The sequence below is a fragment of the Pongo abelii genome, chromosome 7 (genome assembly GCF_028885655.2).
Source record: "Pongo abelii isolate AG06213 chromosome 7, NHGRI_mPonAbe1-v2.0_pri, whole genome shotgun sequence".
Classification (NCBI taxonomy): domain Eukaryota; kingdom Metazoa; phylum Chordata; class Mammalia; order Primates; family Hominidae; genus Pongo; species Pongo abelii.
In genome coordinates, this window is record NC_071992.2 from 138,613,201 (window position 1) to 138,631,244 (window position 18,044).

General features: G+C 38.2%; 1 long non-coding RNA gene across 1 annotated transcript in view; it reads right to left on the reverse strand.

The window, feature by feature from the left end:
* Nucleotides 1–7,517: 7,517 nt before the first annotated feature.
* The window catches only part of LOC129047527 (uncharacterized), a 58,702-nt gene continuing 48,175 nt past the window's right edge, over nt 7,518–18,044 (reverse strand). The window contains exon 5 of the long non-coding RNA XR_008509267.2: nt 7,518–7,874. This is a non-coding gene — a long non-coding RNA (uncharacterized LOC129047527). The remainder of the gene's footprint in view (nt 7,875–18,044) is intronic.

Consider the following 18,044-nt stretch of genomic DNA (forward strand, 5'->3'; position numbering starts at 1 on the left):
CATATGAGAAGAATATTATTTCTGTTTCACTATTTTGCTTGTGGAAATGTCAGACTGGGAGAAAAATATGTTTTGTCATTATTTCAGAAAGAGAACTACCATTTATTTTATGCTTATTATTTTGTGGGTATTTTGATAGGTCTTTCACACATTTTTAAATTTGATAAATCACAACAAACAGTGGTTCATGCCTGTAATCCCAGCACTTTGGGAGGCCGAGGCAGGTGGATTATCTGAGGTCGGGAGTTTGAGACTAGCCTGGACAACATAGTGAAACCCCGTCTCTACTAAAAATACAAAAATTAGCTGGGCATGGTGGCGGATGCCTGTAATCCCAGCTACTTGGGAAGCTGAGGCAGGCGAATCACTTGAACTCAGAAGGAGGAGGTTGCAGTGAGCTGAAATTGTGCCATTGCACTCCAGCCTGGGCAACAAGAGCAAGACTCTGACTTAAAAAAAATAATAATAATAAAAAGCTTATAAGATGTCTTAATATCCCTATGTAAGTTATCAGGAAAATGGAATTCAGAGATGTAAGATACTATGTATAGGTTACTTAATCGATTCAAGTTGACTATCTAGCAAGTGCAAATTCATGCATATTCAAACCAAGGTTGATTTGGCTTTAAAATCCACGCTCATTTTACTCTATGACATAACTTGTCTGATTTTGAGATTGTCTTGACAGGTAAGTTTTTATACAGTGTGTACTCTTGACATGGCTTACATTTGATTAGGAGATTCATCTTGGATAAGGCACATGCCATTGCATTTTATTCTATCTGATTGTTCATTTCTTCCTTAAAAATAGAAATTAATCTACAGAAAAAAATGATCTATTTCACTAATACTCAGCCTCACTAACTTCAAGGGTATGATATTGTCTATAAAAGATACTATGGAGTTATGCTGAAATTGTTTGAAATTTTCCAGTCATTTTTATCCTTCATTGGTTATCACCATAATAGTCTTCAATTTCATAGTTATTTCAGATTTATGGTAGAAAACCATAAAGGTGCATAAAGCCAAATATTTTAACTCTAGGGGATTTATAACTACATTTTTCTTCAGTTCAATATTTATTGTTTTTATTCTGCATATCCAAATACCACAGGTTACATACTTCCAAAATATATCTGTGGTCATAGAGTGGACTGGAATTTTTGTATTTTTTTACAATCCATTTAAGTGTATGTTTGAATGTTCTTTTGTCTTACGTATGTAGTTATTGAGAGAATTGGGAATATAAGTAAAATTTTACTTAAACTTGGAATTATAAAACATAACAGATATTAGAGTAGAGAATATATAATACTCAATCTCACATCCCTAAAACAATAAATTACCATATTAAGATAGCTCTAATTGAAAATTGGGTTGAATATCTTCTGGTTCTGGCAGTATGGCTACTCTTAGACACTTAAATATGCATCATTAAAACGGCCAAAAAATGAAGGAAATATATATATATGTATATGTATACATTTGTACACTTATCATTAGGATAAGATTAAATAGATAAACAAGATTAAATAAAACACACCCACCTCTACATACATCATAGTAAAACTGGAGAAAAATAAAGAAAGAAAAGAGATAATAAAATAGCCAGAGTAAAATCAAATCACCTAAAAATCTATTGATTATCATATTTACAGCTGACTTCTCCTGAGCAACAATAGAATTCAGAAGACAATGGAATACTATCTTTTTTTAAAAAAATTATTATTGTACTTTAAGTTTTACGGTACATGTGCACAATGCGCAGGTTTGTTACATATGTATACATGTGCCATGCTGGTGTGCTGCACCCGTTAGTTCGTCATTTAGCATTAGGTATATCTCCCAGTGCTATCCCTCCCCCCCTCCCCCCACCCCACAACAGTCCCCAGAGTGTGATGTTCCCCTTCCTGTGTCCATGTGTTCTCATTGTTCAATTCCCACCTATGAGTGAGAACACGCGGTGTTTGGTTTTTTGTCCTTGCGATAGTTTACTGAGAATGATAATTTCCAATATCATCCATGTTCCTACAAAGGACATGAACTCATCCTTTTTTATGGCTGCATAGTATTCCATGGTGTATATGTGCCATATTTTCTTAATCCAGTCTATCATTGTTGGACATTTGGGTTGGTTTCAAGTCTTTGCTATTGTGAATAGTGCCGCAATAAACATACGTGTGCATGTGTCTTTATAGCACCATGATTTATAGTCCTTTGGGTATATAGCTGGTAATGGGATGGCTGGGTCAAATGGTATTTCTAGTTCTAGATCCCTGAGGAATCGCCACACTGACTTCCAAAATGGTTGAACTAGTTTACAGTCCCACCAACAGTGATAAAAGTGTTCCTATTTCTCCACATCCTCTCCAGCATCTGCTGTTTCCTGACTTTTTAGTGATCGTCATTCTAACTGGTGTGAGAAGGTATCTCATTGTGGTTTTGATTTGCATTTCTCTGATGGCCAGTGATGATGAGCATTTTTTCATGTTTTTTGGCTGCATAAATGTCTTCTTTTGAGAAGTGTCTGTTCATATCATTCACCCACTTTTTGATGGGGTTGTTTTTTTCTTGTAAATTTGTTTGAGTTCATTGTAGATTCTGGATATTAGCCCTTTGTCAGATGAGTAGGTTGCGAAAATTTTCTCCCAATTTGTAGGTTGCCTGTTCACTCTGATGGTAGTTTCTTTTGCTGTGCAGAAGCTCTTTAGTTTAATTAGATCCCATTTGTCAATTTTGGCTTTGTTGCCATTGCTTTTGGTGTTTTACACATGAAGTCCTTGTCCATGCCTATGTCCTGAATGGTAATGCCTAGGTTTTCTTCTACGGTTTTTATGGTTTTAGGTCTAACATTTAAGTCTTTAATCTATCTTGAATTAATTTTTGTATAAGGTGTAAGGAAGGGATCCAGTTTCAGCTTTCTACATATGGCTAGCCAGTTTTCCCAGCACCATTTATTAAATAGGGAATCCTTTCCCCATTTCTTGTTTTTGTCAGGTTTGTCAAAGATCAGGTAGTTGTAGATGTGCGGCGTTATTTCTGAGGGCTCTGTTCTGTTCCATTGATCTATATCTCTGTTTTGGTACCAGTACCATGCTGTTTTGGTTACTGTAGCCTTGTAGTATAGTTTGAAGTCAGGTAGTGTGATGCCTCCAGCTTTGTTCTTTTGGCTTACGATTGACTTGGCGATGCGGGCTCTTTTTTGGTTCCATCTGAACTTTAAGGTAGTTTTTTCCAATTCTGTGAAGAAAGTCATTGGTAGCTTGATGGGGATGGCATTGAATCTATAAATTACCTTGGGCAGTATGGCTATTTTTACAATATTGATTCTTCCTACCCATGAGCATGGAATGTTCTTCCATTTGTTTGTATCCTCTTTTATTTCATTGAGCAGTGGTTTCTAGTTCTCCTTGAAGAGGTCCTTCACATCCCTTGTAAGTTGGATTCCTAGGTATTTTATTCTCTTTGAAGCAATTGTGAATGGGAGTTCACTCATGATTTGGCTCTCTGTTTGTCTGTTATTGATGTATAAGAATGCTTGTGATTTTTGTACATTGATTTTGTATCCTGAGACTGCTGAAGTTGCTTATCAGCTTAAGGAGATTTTGGGCTGCGACAATGGGGTTTTCTAGATATACAATCATGTCATCTGCAAACACGGACAATTTGACTTCCTCTTTTCCTAATTGAATACCCTTTATTTCCTTGTCCTGCCTAATTGCTCTGGCCAGAACTTCCAACACTATGTTGAATAGGAGTGGTGAGAGAGGGCATCCCTGTCTTGTGCCAGTTTTCAAAGGGAATGCTTCCAGTTTTTGCCCATTCAGTATGATATTGGCTGTGGGTTTGTCACAGATAGCTCTTATTATTTTGAGATACGTCCCATCAATACCTAATTTCTTGAGAGTTTTTAGCATGAAGGGTTGTTGAATTTTGTCAAAGACCTTTTCTGCATCTATTGAGATAATCACGTGGTTTTTGTCTTTGGTTCTGTTTATATGCTGGATTACATTTATTGATTTGCATATATTGAATCAGCCTTGCATCCCAGGGATGAAGCCCACTTGATCATGGTGGATAAGGTTTTTGATGTGCTGCTGGATTCAGTTTGCCAGTATTTTATGGAGGATTTTTGCATCAATGTTCATCAAGGATAGTGGTCTAAAATTCTCTTTTTTGATTGTGTCTCTGCCCAGCTTTGGTATCAGGATGATGCTGGCCTCATAAAATGAGTTAGGGAGGATTCCCTCTTTTTCTATTGATTGGAATAGTTTCAGAAGGAATGGTGCCAGTTCCTCCTTGTACCTCTGGTAGAATTCGGCTTTGAATCCATCTGGTCCTGGACTCTTTTTGGTTGGTAAGCTATTGATTATTGCCACAATTTCAGCTCCTGTTATTGGCCTATTCAGAGATTCAACTTCTTCCTGGTTTAGTCTTGGGAGGGTGTATGTGTCGAGGAAATTATCCATTTCTTCTAGATTTTCTAGTTTATTTGTGTAGAGGTGTTTGTAGTATTCTCTGATGGTAGTTTGTATTTCTGTGGGATCGGTGGTGATATCCCCTTTATCATTTTTTACTGCATCTATTTGATTCTTCTCTCTTTTCTTCTTTATTAGTCTTGCTAGCGGTCTATCAATTTTGTTGATCCTTTCAAAAAACCAGCTCCTGAATTCATTAATTTTTTGAAGGGTTTTTTTGGTCTCTATTTCCTTCAGTTCTGCTCTGATTTTAGTTATTTCTTGCCTTCTGCTAGTTTCTGAATGTGTTTGCTCTTGCTTCTCTAGTTCTTTTAATTGTGATGTTAGGGTGTCAGTTTTAGATCTTTCCTGCTTTCTCTTGTGGGCATTTAGTGCTATAAATTTCCCTCTACACACTGCTTTGAATATGTCCCAGAGATTCTGGTGTGTTTTGTCTTGGTTCTCGTTGGTTTCAAAGAACATCTTTATTTCTGCCTTCATTTCATTATGTACCCAGTAGTCATTCAGGAGCAAGTTGTTCAGTTTCCATGTAGTTGAGCGGTTTTGAGTGAGTTTCTTAATCCTGAGTTCTACTTTCATTGCACTATGGTCTGAGAGACAGTTTATTATAGTTTCTGATCTTTTACATTTGCTGAAGAGAGCTTTACTTCCAACTATGTGGTCAATTTTGGAATAGGTGTGGTGCGGTACTGAAAAAAATGTATATTCTGTTGATTTGGGGTGGAGAGTTCTGTAGATGTCTATTAGGTCTGCTTGGTGCAGAGCTGAGTTCAATTCCTGGGTATCCTTGTTGACTTTCTGTCTCGTTGATCTGTCTAGTGTTGACAGTGGGGTGTTAAAGTCTCCCATTATTATTGTGTGGGAGTCTAAGTCTCTTTGTAGGTCACTCAAGACTTGCTTTATGAATCTGGGTGCTCCTATATTGGGTGCATATATATTTAGGATAGTTAGCTCTTCTTGTTGAATTGATCCCTTTACCATTATGTAATGGCCTTCTTTGTCTCTTCTGATCTTTGTTGGTTTAAAGTGTGTTTTATCAGAGACTAGGATTGCAACCCCTGCCTTTTTTTGTTTTCCATTTGCTTGGTAGATCTTCCTCCATCCTTTTATTTTGAGCCTATGTGTGTCTCTGCACGTGAGATGGGTTTCCTGAATACAGCACACTGATGGGTCTTGACTCTTTATCCAATTTGCCAGTCTGTGTCTTTTAATTGGAGCATTTAGTCCATTTACATTTAAAGTTAATATTGTTATGTGTGAATTTGATCCTGTCATTATGATGTTAGCTGGTTATTTTGCTCGTTAGTTGATGCAGTTTCTTCCCAGTCTCGATGGTCTTTACATTTTGGCATGATTTTGCAGTGGCTGGTACTGGTTGTGCCTTTCCATGTTTAGTGCTTCCTTCAGGAGCTCTTTTAGGGCAGGCCTGGTGGTGACAAAATCTCTCAGCATTTGCTTGTCTGTAAAGTATTTTATTTCTCCTTCACTTATGAAGCTTAGTTTGGCTGGATATGAAATTCTGGGTTGAAAATTCTTTTCTTTAAGAATGTTGAATATTGGCCCCCACTCTCTTCTGGCTTGTAGGGTTTCTGCCGAGAGATCCGCTGTTAGTCTGATGGGCTTCCCTTTGAGGGTAACCTGACCTTTCTCTCTGGCTGCCCTTAACATTTTTTCCTTCATTTCAACTTTGGTGAATCTGACAATTATGTGTCTTGGAGTTGCTCTTCTCGAGGAGTATCTTTGTGTCGTTCTCTGTATTTCCTAAATCTGAATGTTGGCCTGCCTTGCTAGATTGGGGAAGTTCTCCTGGATAATATCCTGCAGAGTGTTTTCCAACTTGGTTCCATTCTCCCCGTCACTTTCAGGTACACCAATCAGACACAGATTTGGTCTTTTCACATAGTCCCATATTTCTTGGAGGCTATGTTCGTTTCTTTTTATTCTTTTTTCTCTAAACTTCCCTTCTCGCTTCATTTCATTCATTTCATCTTCCATCACTGATACCCTTTCTTCCAGTTGATTGCATCAGCTCCCGAGGCTTCTGCATTCTTCACATAGTTCTCGAGACTTGGCTTTCAGCTCCATCAGCTCCTTTAAGCACTTCTCTGTATTGGTTAGTCCAGTTATACATTCGTCTAAGGTTTTTTCAAAGTTTTCAACTTCTTAGCCTTTGGTTTGAATTTCCTCCTATAGCTCGGAGTAGTTTGATCGTCTGACGCCTTCTTCTCTCAACTCGTCAAAGTCATTCTCCATCCAGCTTTGTTCCGTTGCTGGTGAGGAACTGCATTCCTTTGGAGGAGGAGAGGCACTCTGCTTTTTAGAGTTTCCAGTTTTTCTGCTCTGTTTTTTCCCCATCTTTGTGGTTTTATCTACTTTTGGTCTTTGATGATGGTGATGTACAGATGGGTTTTTGGTGTGGATATCCTTTCTGTTTGTTAGTTTTCCTTCTAACAGACAGGACCCTCAGCTGCAGGTTTGTTGGAGTTTGCTAGTCCACTCCAGACCCTGTTTGCCTGGGTACCAGCAGCGGTGGCTGCAGAAGAGCGGATTTTCGTGAACCGCGAATGCTGCTGTCTGATCGTTCCTCTGGAAGTTTTGTCTCAGAGGAGTACCTGGCCGTGTGAGGTGTCAGTCTGCCCCTACTGGGGGGTGCCTCCCAGTTAAGCTGCTCGGGGGTCAGGGGTCAGGGACCCACTTGAGGAGGTAGTCTGCCCGTTCTCAGATCTCCAGCTGTGTGCTGGGAGAACCACTGCTCTCTTCAAAGCTGTCAGACAGGGACATTTAAGTCTGCAGAGATTACTGCTGTCTTTTTGTTTGTCTGTGCCCTGCCACCAGAGGTGGAGCCTACAGAGGCAGGCAGGCCTCCTTGAGCTGTGGTGGGCTCCACCCAGTTCAAGATTCCTGGCTACTTTGTTTACCTAAGGAAGCCTGGGCAATGGCTGGTGCCCCTCCCCCAGCCTCGCTGCTGCCTTGCAGTTTGATTTCAGACTGCTGTGCTAGCAATCAGCGAGACTCCATGGGCGTAGGACCCTCCGAGCCAGCTGTGGGATATAATCTCCTGGTGCGCCTTTTTTTAAGCCCGTCGGAAAAGCGCAGTATTAGGGTGGGAGTGACCTGATTTTCCAGCTGCCATCTGTCACCCCTTTCTTTGACTAGGAAAGGAAACTCCCTGACCCCTTGTGCTTCCCAGGTGAGGCAATGCCTCGCCCTACTTCAGCTCACGCACGGTGTGCTGCACCCACTCTCCTGCGCCCACTGTCTGGCACTCCCTAGTGACATGAACCCGGTACCTCAGATGGAAATGCAGAAATCACCCGTCTTCTGTGTCGCTCATGCTGGGAGCTGTAGACCGGAGCTGTTCCTATTCGGCCATCTTGGGCCTGGCTGGAATACTATCTTTAATGAGATGAAGGAAAAACATCCAAACCAAGAAGTTTATACTTGGCAAAACTTATTTTTAAGAACAATCTCAAAATAAAGATATATCTAAGAAAGATAGAAATATCAAAATTATGTGCATAAAATAATAACAGTGGTTATTTTGGGGCATTGTGATTGTCACAATATTATATTTATATGTAAGTGTTTATGGTAAGACATAGGTGGCTGTGGCTTTGCACAATAATGCAGGATCATAAAACTGCCATGCAAGCTGAAATCTTACAAAGTGACCTTAATAGTCAATGGAGAAAATTAAATTTATTCCATGACCTTTAAAAGTTTTTGTCAAAACATTAAATAATTTCTTTCTGTCAGTTATAAATTTATAGCAAAATGAAGAAAATAATAAAACTAACATTTATTAAATACCACTGTTATTGAAAACATTAGAAACTTTGTGAATAAAAGTGTCTTATTCTTTGTAAAAACTCATCAAGAGTGGTCTGAACAGTGCTTGCCTTCTTCTCATTGTATAAATTAGAATACAGAGCAAACATCTTTCTCATGCCTTGCCAAATTTTAATGCTCAATTCTAAGTTTGTATCAGCTTCCAGCATTGTATCTTTTGTGCTTTCAATGTCATGAAGAATTGGTTTAATATATTTTTTTGCCAGCATCACCTACTCTGGGGTATCTTTTGTCACTACCACTTTCCTCATTTATGTTGACAAGTTCATTTTCACTAAGTTTCTCTAGTTGTGTATCTATAGTCTCTCAAACAATAGTAATGTCAAAATTCTCACAGGCAGCTATTTCTTCTATAACTCCATTTATATGTGATTCAAATTTCACTGGCATCATTGTTATTTTTTTTTCTTGCTGCACTTTCACCCTTCTTGGCCAATTCTCTTATGATTTCCATTTTTGTAAAATGCTGCACTAGTTTATTACTGGAAGACTAGGGTAAATACTACATGCTTTGCCATTTATAAATAAATTGAACAACAGGTATCCAGTGACCAATCACTGTCAGACTTTGAAAACGTGATGTGATTGGTCACTGATCAGATTAGCATTAGTTATTTTCACATTCATTTGTAGAATGAAGAATTAGCAAAGTTTGTATTTATGCAATTATAGTTAATACAGTATGATTACTAAAATTTGGGCTGTGCTGATGTAAGGTTTGTGTATATATATATGTACTTTTTTTTTTTTTTTGAGTTGGAGTCTCTCTCTGTCGCCCAGGCTGGAGTGCAGTGGCGTGAACTCGGCTCACTGCAAGCTCCGCCTCCCCAGGTTCATGCCATTCTCCTGCCTCAGCCTTGCGAGTAGCTGGGACTACAGGCACCCGCCACCACGCCCGGCTAATTTTTGTATTTTCAGTACAGATGGGGTTTCACTATGTTAGCCAGGATGGTCTCGATCTCCTGACCTCATGATCTGCCCACCTCAGTCTCCCAAAGTGCTGGGATTACAGGCCTGAGCCACCGCGCCCGGCCTAAGGTTTGTATATTTAAGTAAACCATGGTAACTGAAATTTGTGCATATCAGAAACACGCAAAGTGAGGATGCTTACATGTGATAAGCTGTATGATTCAACTATATGTCCTACAATTAACATGTATCACTTTTGAAATAAATATGACAATTTTCAGACCAACAAAACTTGAGAGTGTTTACCACCAACAGTCATTAAGAAGAGTAATTCTAAAGGATTGTGCCTCTAGTAGAAAGAAAATAATACCAAATGGGAGATCTGAGATGCAAGAAGGAAAGAGGAGAAAAAATATTGTAAATATGTGGGTATATCTTTTTAAATGAACTTATTATTTAAATGATTATTATTTATTTAAATACCTATTTAAATGACCTTATTAAAATGTAAAATGCGAATGAACAAGATAGAATTTAAACACTGGGGAAAAATTCATTAATTTTGAAGAGTTGTGATCAGAAATGAATTATTCTAATATATTTTACTGTGCAGAAGAAAAATAAAGATATCAATTACTTTAAGTATGTATGTATGTTAAAACAGCTAGAGTAAGCAATAAAAGAATATGGAGAGAGCATGTACATTCTCAAAACTGGAAGAAAGAAAACAGAAGAGAAATAAATTAGAAATTTAAACAACACAGACAGAAAGAAGGGAAGAGATAAATATAAAATAAACAGAAAAAGTAGAAAATAAATAATAAATTGGAACTAATAATATCTATTTCACACATTGCATGAAGATTAAATAATATAATGCATGTAAACATTGTGTTTACTAGTGACAATTGCATTTCAGGCATATATCAGGTGTTTAATATGTTAGTTGAATCTGAATCAGAGGTTCATCATGCACGTGGAATGAAAGAGGAATTTTCCCTCTTCCGAATTTCTGAAATAGATCTTAGAGCCAGATCAGATTTGAAAATAAGTGAATGCAACATTAGCTCTACAACATTAAAATGTGCAATTGCTTGTCTACCAAGTAGGATATTTGTGACATGTAGAAGTTGCACACACAGTATAATTATGATACACTTATGCAATTTTGGGTTGGGTCTACTGATAGAACCTCTGGGTGCTCCAAATGGCTGGCCATGAGGTTAATACTAAACTCTTAAGACACACAGGGCCTTAACTCTAATAGCCACCACTGGAGTTCTTCACTAGATTGATGTCCATGTCCAGTGAAAAAATGCACACCCAGTGCCTGTCCTCTCTTTCTTAGAGATCTTCAGATCTGGAGCAAATAAAACTTGGTCCTCCTTTGATCATGGCCGGCGGGGGGGTGGCGGGGGGTGGGGGGAGGGGGGTGGTGGCAGGGGTTCCTACCTTAGAGTACAGAATTTAATTTTGGATTTGGTAACTGGACTGAGTCCAAGTGAGCTAGTAATCACTCGAGACAGTGAACTAGGTTGAAACAGAAAACTGGGATAAAGCCCAGAGAAAATTAAAATTATTAAAATTAGGAAAAATTACTGCCATGAGAAACATCAAAGAAGTTTGTTGCTTATCCTAGGAAAAGAAAAAGGTTCATCATGGAATATGATATATTTAATAAAAAGTATCCACCCCACAGAAAACTGGTGGTTGATATAAAACAGGTTTTGGGTTTCATTTAAGAATGCACATGGCAGGGCTTTTCATAAGGCACTAAGCATAGATTCTCCAATGTAAAAGTGAGTGAAAGCGATGTTACCAACAAAGGTCATGAAGGTTCTTTCTCTGAAGACTTTGGGGAATAAGAGAAGAAAAAGGAGAACTACTTTTCCTTGAGCATCTATTCATTATGTGGCAAGATAAGATAAGGGTATAGATATAGGTTTGCTACGTAAGATGCGGGCATGGATAGATAGATGATAAATATATAGATGGAGAAGAAGTCACAATGATTTCCGAACAATCATTTGAGAATGAAGAATTATCCATCGCATTTTACACTAGAGGAAACTAAGAATCAGAGATATTTAGAATTTTGCCTCAAGTCATACTACTATACAGTGAAGGAACGAAGACTCCAGTTTAAGGCTCTCTGATGGCAGTTTCTCTGCTCTTTACTCTATCCCTACTTGCAGGTCTGTTTGAGCTGATTTCACTGAATGCAGTCCTGCCTCCAAGTGAGTGGTATCATGGTGGACAACCCAAGCTTTTCTAAACTCATATTTAAGATTATTTCAGTACAGAAGTGGCAAACATTCTCTGTAAGGATCAGAGAGTAAGCGTTTTATGCTTTGCATGCCATATGGTCTCTGTCACAACTGTGCTGCCATTGTTGTATGTAAACAGTCATATATACCATAAATGAATGAGCATGGCTGTGTTCCAATAAAACTTTACTTATGGACACTGAAATGTGAATTTTATTTCATTCTCAGGCATAACAAAATAGTAATCTTCTTTTGATTTTTCCCCAACCATCTAAAAATGTACAAAATATTCTTAGCTCATGAGCTTTACAAAAAAGGAAAGCAGGTCAGATGTGGCTGATGGGCCATAGTTTGCCAACTCCTAGAAAAATCTATAGGAGGCCATTGGCCTCTGTGGCTTTTATTGCCTAGTTTGCAGAAAGTGAAAGCAGTCTTCTTTGGTTAGGCAGCTGAATAAAATCTGGGCTGGAATCTGTTCGAAAACAAGTAGTTTTAATGAATGGTCTTCCTTTGTCTATGCTTGGCAAGATTGTTTGCAATCAGGCATGTTCTTTGGATTAAATTTAGCAGTTGGAGGTAACCACACTAGGCATTGGTTCATTAGCTTCACAATCAGAAGCTTTTGGCATCAAGGATTTAACAGTCCAAAAAAGGCCACTGGTTAGAAAGAATGTGAATTCAATCTTTAATCCCAAATTATCCTGGAAAAAAAACAAAATGTCTAAATAAATATTATTGACAAGTCACTTTTCAAAAACAAATATATCTGGAGAAAATATGAAGTTCATGAAAATGAAAGTTTGACAAGTATGGGCATGTCTTGAGCTCCTGGGAATTTAAAAGGAGATAGACTATTTTCTTAAAAGGTTTAGGGATTAGGAAAGAGCACATATCAGATCTGAGGTCTTCAGTGTTTTTCAGTCCTTTCAGTTCTAATTCAAACAAAACTTGAGACTAATTATTCTGGCCCTATGGGGTTTACAGCAGGAAAATACTCATGATAGTTTTAGGTTTACCAGTTTGCTTATATTGCAAGTATTTTAGGAGATAATTATTGCACAAATCCTCAACTCCTATTTATATCTCTACCTGTTGTATAAAAGCAATCACCAAGGACAGCTTGAGATTTGCTTCTTCCTCTAAAATCAGAATCCCGGACTCAAATTAAAGTTTCTATTCAATAGCTGTTGACAGGAGCAGGGGCTACCTACTTTTTATTCCTTCTGGAAAGAGATACCAGGCCATTACTGGCCTTAAATATTCCTGCCATTCATCCAACAAACACTTGTTAAATGTCTATTTTGCTAGTATACTCATAAAAACAGATAATACATTTTATTACTAATGTACACATAGTTCATTCTCTTGCATTCAGCAGGTGTCTAATAAATGTCTAAATGAATGATTTAATTTAATCAGTGAATAAGTGACTTTTCAACAAAAGGGATTTTGTTGTCCAAGCTGAGTATTCAGAAGGGGTAGTATCCATATTCTTACGGATCTTTATTTTATACAAATTCTTTTTCTTATACATTTCCAGGAACTATTGAACACTTCCTTTGTGCCAGTAGCTCATTTTCCCTATGAGAGAAGTGCTAATATGATTCTTGTTTTACAGACAGGCAATTGAGGCTAAAAAGATAAGTAAATTGGCCAAGGTCATGCAGGAGGGACCAAACTAAGACCAAACCCCATTTCTGTTTGACTTGTAACTCTAAGCACTAACTACTACTCAATGCAGCCTCTTAGTCCACAAGCTTCCCATTTTTTTCCATTGGAAAGCTGACAAGAGAATGATCACTTATACCCACTCTACTGCACAAAGTACCTTCACTTCCATTCTACTTCAGAATATTTCTGAGGAAAATGGGAGATTCTCAGAGGCATATACAAATTCAAAATCCAGCAGAATAAAAGCAGCTGAACTGGGCTTCAGGTAAACAAGTCTCAGGAATGCTTCCCTTCACTTTTATTTTTTCCAACCCTGGTATTAACCTATACATGGATTCTATTTGCCAATTTTCAATCCTGTCTTGTCCTTACAGCATGTCTTTCATTGCGTTTTTATTTTATTATTATTATTTATTATTATTATTATTATTATTATTATTATACTTTAGGCTCTATGGTACATGTGCGCAACGTGCAGGTAAGTTACATATGTATACATGTGCCATGCTGGTGCGCTGTACCCACCAACTCGTCATCTAGCATTAGGTATATCTCCCAATGCTATCCCTCCCTCCTCTCCCCACCCCACAACAGTCCCCGAAGTGTGATGTTTCCCTTCCTGTGTCCATGTGTTCTCATTGTTCAATTCCCACCTATGAGTGAGAATATGCGGTGTTTGGTTTTTTGTCCTTGCGATAGTTTACTGAGAATGATGATTTCCAATTTCATCCATGTCCATACAAAGGACGTGAACTCATCCTTTTTTATGGCTGCATAGTATTCCATGGTGTATATGTGCCACATTTTCTTAATCCAGTCTATCATTGTTGGACATTTGGGTTGGTTCCAAGTCTTTGCTATTGTGAATAATGCCGCAATAAACATACGGGTGCATATGTCTTTATAGCAGCATGGTTTATAGTCCTTTGGGTATATACCCAGTAATGGGATGGCTGGGTCGAATGGTATTTCTAGTTCTAGATCCCTGAGGAATCGCCACACTGACTTCCACAAGGGTTGAACTAGTTTACAGTCCCACCAACAGTGTAAAAGTGTTCCCATTTCTCCACATCCTCTCCAGCACCTGTTGTTTCCTGACTTTTTAATGATTGCCATTCTAACTGGTGTGAGATGGTATCTCATTGTGGTTTTGATTTGCATTTCTCTGATGGCCAGTGATAGTGAGCATTTTTTCATGTGTTTTTTGGCTGCATAAATGTCTTCTTTTGAGAAGTGTCTGTTCATGTCCTTCACCCACTTTTTGATGGGGTTGTTTGTTTTTTTCTTGTAAATTTGTTGGAGTTCATTGTAGATTCTGGATATTAGCCCTTTGTCAGATGAGTAGGTTGTGAACATTTTCTCCCATTTTGTAGGTTGCCTGTTCACTCTGATGGTAGTTTCCTTTGCTGTGCAGAAGCTCTTTAGATTAATTAGATCCCATTTGTCAATTTTGGCTTTTGTTGCCCTTGCTTTTGGTGTTTTAGACATGAAGTCCTTGCCCATGCCTATGTCCTGAATGGTATTGCCTAGGTTTTCTTCTAGGGTTTTTATGGTTTTAGGTCTAACATTTAAGTCTTTAATCCATCTTGAATTGATTTTTGTATAAGGTGTAAGGAAGGGATCCAGTTTCAGCTTTCTACATATGGCTAGCCAGTTTTCCCAGCACCATTTATTAAATAGGGAATCCTTTCCCCATTTCTTGTTTTTGTCAGGTTTGTCAAAGATCAGATAGCTGTAGATATGTGGCATTATTTCTGAGGGCTCTGTTCTGTTCCATTGATCTATATCTCTGTTTTGGTACCAGTACCATGCTGTTTTGGTTACTGTAGCCTCGTAGTATAGTTTGAAGTCAGGTAGCGTGATGCCTCCAGCTTTGTTCTTTTGGCTTAGGATTGACTTGGCGATGCGGGCTCTTTTTTGGTTCCATATGAACTTTAAAGTAGTTTTTTCCAATTCTGTAAAGAAAGTCATTGGTAACTTGATGGGGATGGCATTGAATCTGTAAATTACCTTGGGAAGGATGGCCATTTTCATGATATTGATTCTTCCTACCCATGAGCATGGAATGTTCTTCCATTTGTTTGTATCCTCTTTTATTTCATTGAGCAGTGGTTTCTAGTTCTCCTTGAAGAGGTCCTTCACATCCCTTGTAAGTTGGATTCCTAGGTATTTTATTCTCTTTGAAGCAATTGTGAATGGGAGTTCACTCATGATTTGGCTCTCTGTTTGTCTGTTATTGATGTATAAGAATGCTTGTGATTTTTGTACATTGATTTTGTATCCTGAGACTTTGCTGAAGTTGCTTATCAGCTTAAGGAGATTTTGGGCTGCGACAATGGGGTTTTCTAGATATACTATCATGTCATCTGCAAACAGGGACAATTTGACTTCCTCTTTTCCTAATTGAATACCCTTGATTTCCTTCTCTTGTCTAATTGCCCTGGCCAGAACTTCCAACACTATGTTGAATAGAAGTGGTGAGAGAGGGCATCCCTGTCTTGTGCCAGTTTTCAAAGGGAATGCTTCCAGTTTTTGCCCATTCAGTATGATATTGGCTGTGGGTTTGTCATAAATAGCTCTCATTATTTTGAGATACGTCCCATCAGTACCTAATTTATTTAGAGTTTTTAGCATGAAGGGTTGTTGAATTTTGTCAAAGGCCTTTTCTGCATCTATTGAGATAATCATGTGGTTTTTGACTTTGGTTCGGTTTATATGCTGGATTACATTTATTGATTTGCGTATATTGAACCAGCCTTGCATCCCAGGGATGAAGCCCACTTGATCATGGTGGATAAGCTTTTTGATGTGCTGCTGGATTCGGTTTGCCAGTATTTTATGGAGGATTTTTGCATCAATGTTCATCAAGGATAGTGGTCTAAAATTCTCTTTTTTTGTTGTGTCTCTGCCAGGCTTTGGTATCAGGATGATGCTGGCCTCATAAAATGAGTTAGGGAGGATTCCCTCTTTTTCTATTGATTGGAATAGTTTCAGAAGGAATGGTACCAGCTCCTCCTTGTACCTCTGGTAGAATTCGGCTGTGAACCCATCTGGTCCTGGACTTTTTCTGGTTGGTAAGCTATTGATTATTGCCACAATTTCAGCTCCTGTTATTGGTCTATTCAGAGATTCAACTTCTTCCTGGTTTAGTCTTGGGAGGGTGTATGTGTTGAGGAATTTATCCATTTCTTCTAGATTTTCTAGTTTACTTGTGTAGAGGTGTTTGTAATATTCTCTGATGGTAGTTTGTATTTCTGTGGGATCGGTGGTGATATCCCCTTTATCATTTTTTATTGCATCTATTTGATTCTTCTCTCTTTTTTTCTTTATTAATCTTGCTAGCGGTCTATCAATTTTGTTGATCATTTCAAAAAACCAGCTCCTGGATTCATTAATTTTTTGAAGGGTTTTTTGTGTCTGTATTTCCTTCAGTTCTGCTCTGATTTTAGTTATTTCTTGCCTTCTGCTAGCTTTTGAATGTGTTTGCTCTTGCTTTTCTAATTCTTTTAATTGTGATGTTAGGGTGTCAATTTTGGATCTTTCCTGCTTTCTCTTGTGGGCATTTAGTGCTATAGATTTCCCTGTACACACTGCTTTGAATGCATCCCAGAGATTCTGGTATGTTGTGTCTTGGTTCTCGTTGGTTTCAAAGAACATCTTTATTTCTGCCTTCATTTCGTTATGTACCCAGTAGTCATTCAGGAGCAGGTTGTTCAGTTTCCATGTAGTTGAGCGGTTTTGAGTGAGATTCTTAATCCTGAGTTCTAGCTTGATTGCACTGTGATCTGAGAGATAGTTTGTTATAATTTCTGTTCTTTTACATTTATTGAGGAGAGCTTTACTTCCAAGTATACGGTCAATTTTGGAATAGTTGTGGTGTGGTGCTGAAAAAAATGTATATTCTGTTGATTTGGGGTGGAGAGTTCTGTAGATGTCTATTAGGTCTGCTTGGTGCAGAGCTGAGTTCAATTCCTGGGTATCCTTGTCAATTTTCTGTTTCATTGATCTGTCTAATGTTGACAGTGGGGTGTTAAAGTCTCCCATTGTTAATGTGTAGGAGTCTAAGTCTCTTTGTAGGTCACTCAGGACTTGCTTTATGAATCTGGGTGCTCCTGTATTGGGTGCATATATATTTAGGATAGTTAGCTCTTCTTGTTGAATTAATCCCTTTACCATTATGTAATGGCCTTGTTTGTCTCTTTTGATCTTTGTTGGTTTAAAGTCTGTTCTATCAGAGACTAGGATTGCAATCCCTGCCTTTTTTTGTTTTCCATTTGCTTGGTAGATCTTCCTCCATCCTTTTATTTTGAGCCTATGTGTGTCTCTGCACATGAGATGGGTTTCCTGAATACAGCACACTGATGGGTCTTGAGTCTTTATCCAATTTGCCAGTCTGTGTCTTTTAATTGGAGCATTTAGTCCATTTACATTTAAAGTTAATATTGTTATGTGTGCATCTGATCCTGTCATTATGATGTTAGCTGGTTAATTTGCTCGTTAGTTGATGCAGTCTCTTCCTAGTCTCGATGGTCTTTACATTTTGGTATGATTTTGCAGTGGCTGGTACCGGTTGTGCCTTTCCATGTTTAGCACTTCCTTCAGGAGCTCTTTTAGGGCAGGCCTGGTGGTGACAAAATCTCTCAGCATTTGCTTGTCTGTAAAGTATTTTATTTCTCCTTCACTTATGAAGCTTAGTTTGGCAGGATATGAAATTCTAGGTTGAAAATTCTTTTCTTTAAGAATGTTGAATATTGGCCCCCACTCTCTTCTGGCTTGTAGGGTTTCTGCCGAGAGATCCGCTGTTAGTCTGATGGACTTCCCTTTGATGGTAACCCGACCTTTCTCTCTGGATGCCCTTAACATTTTTTCC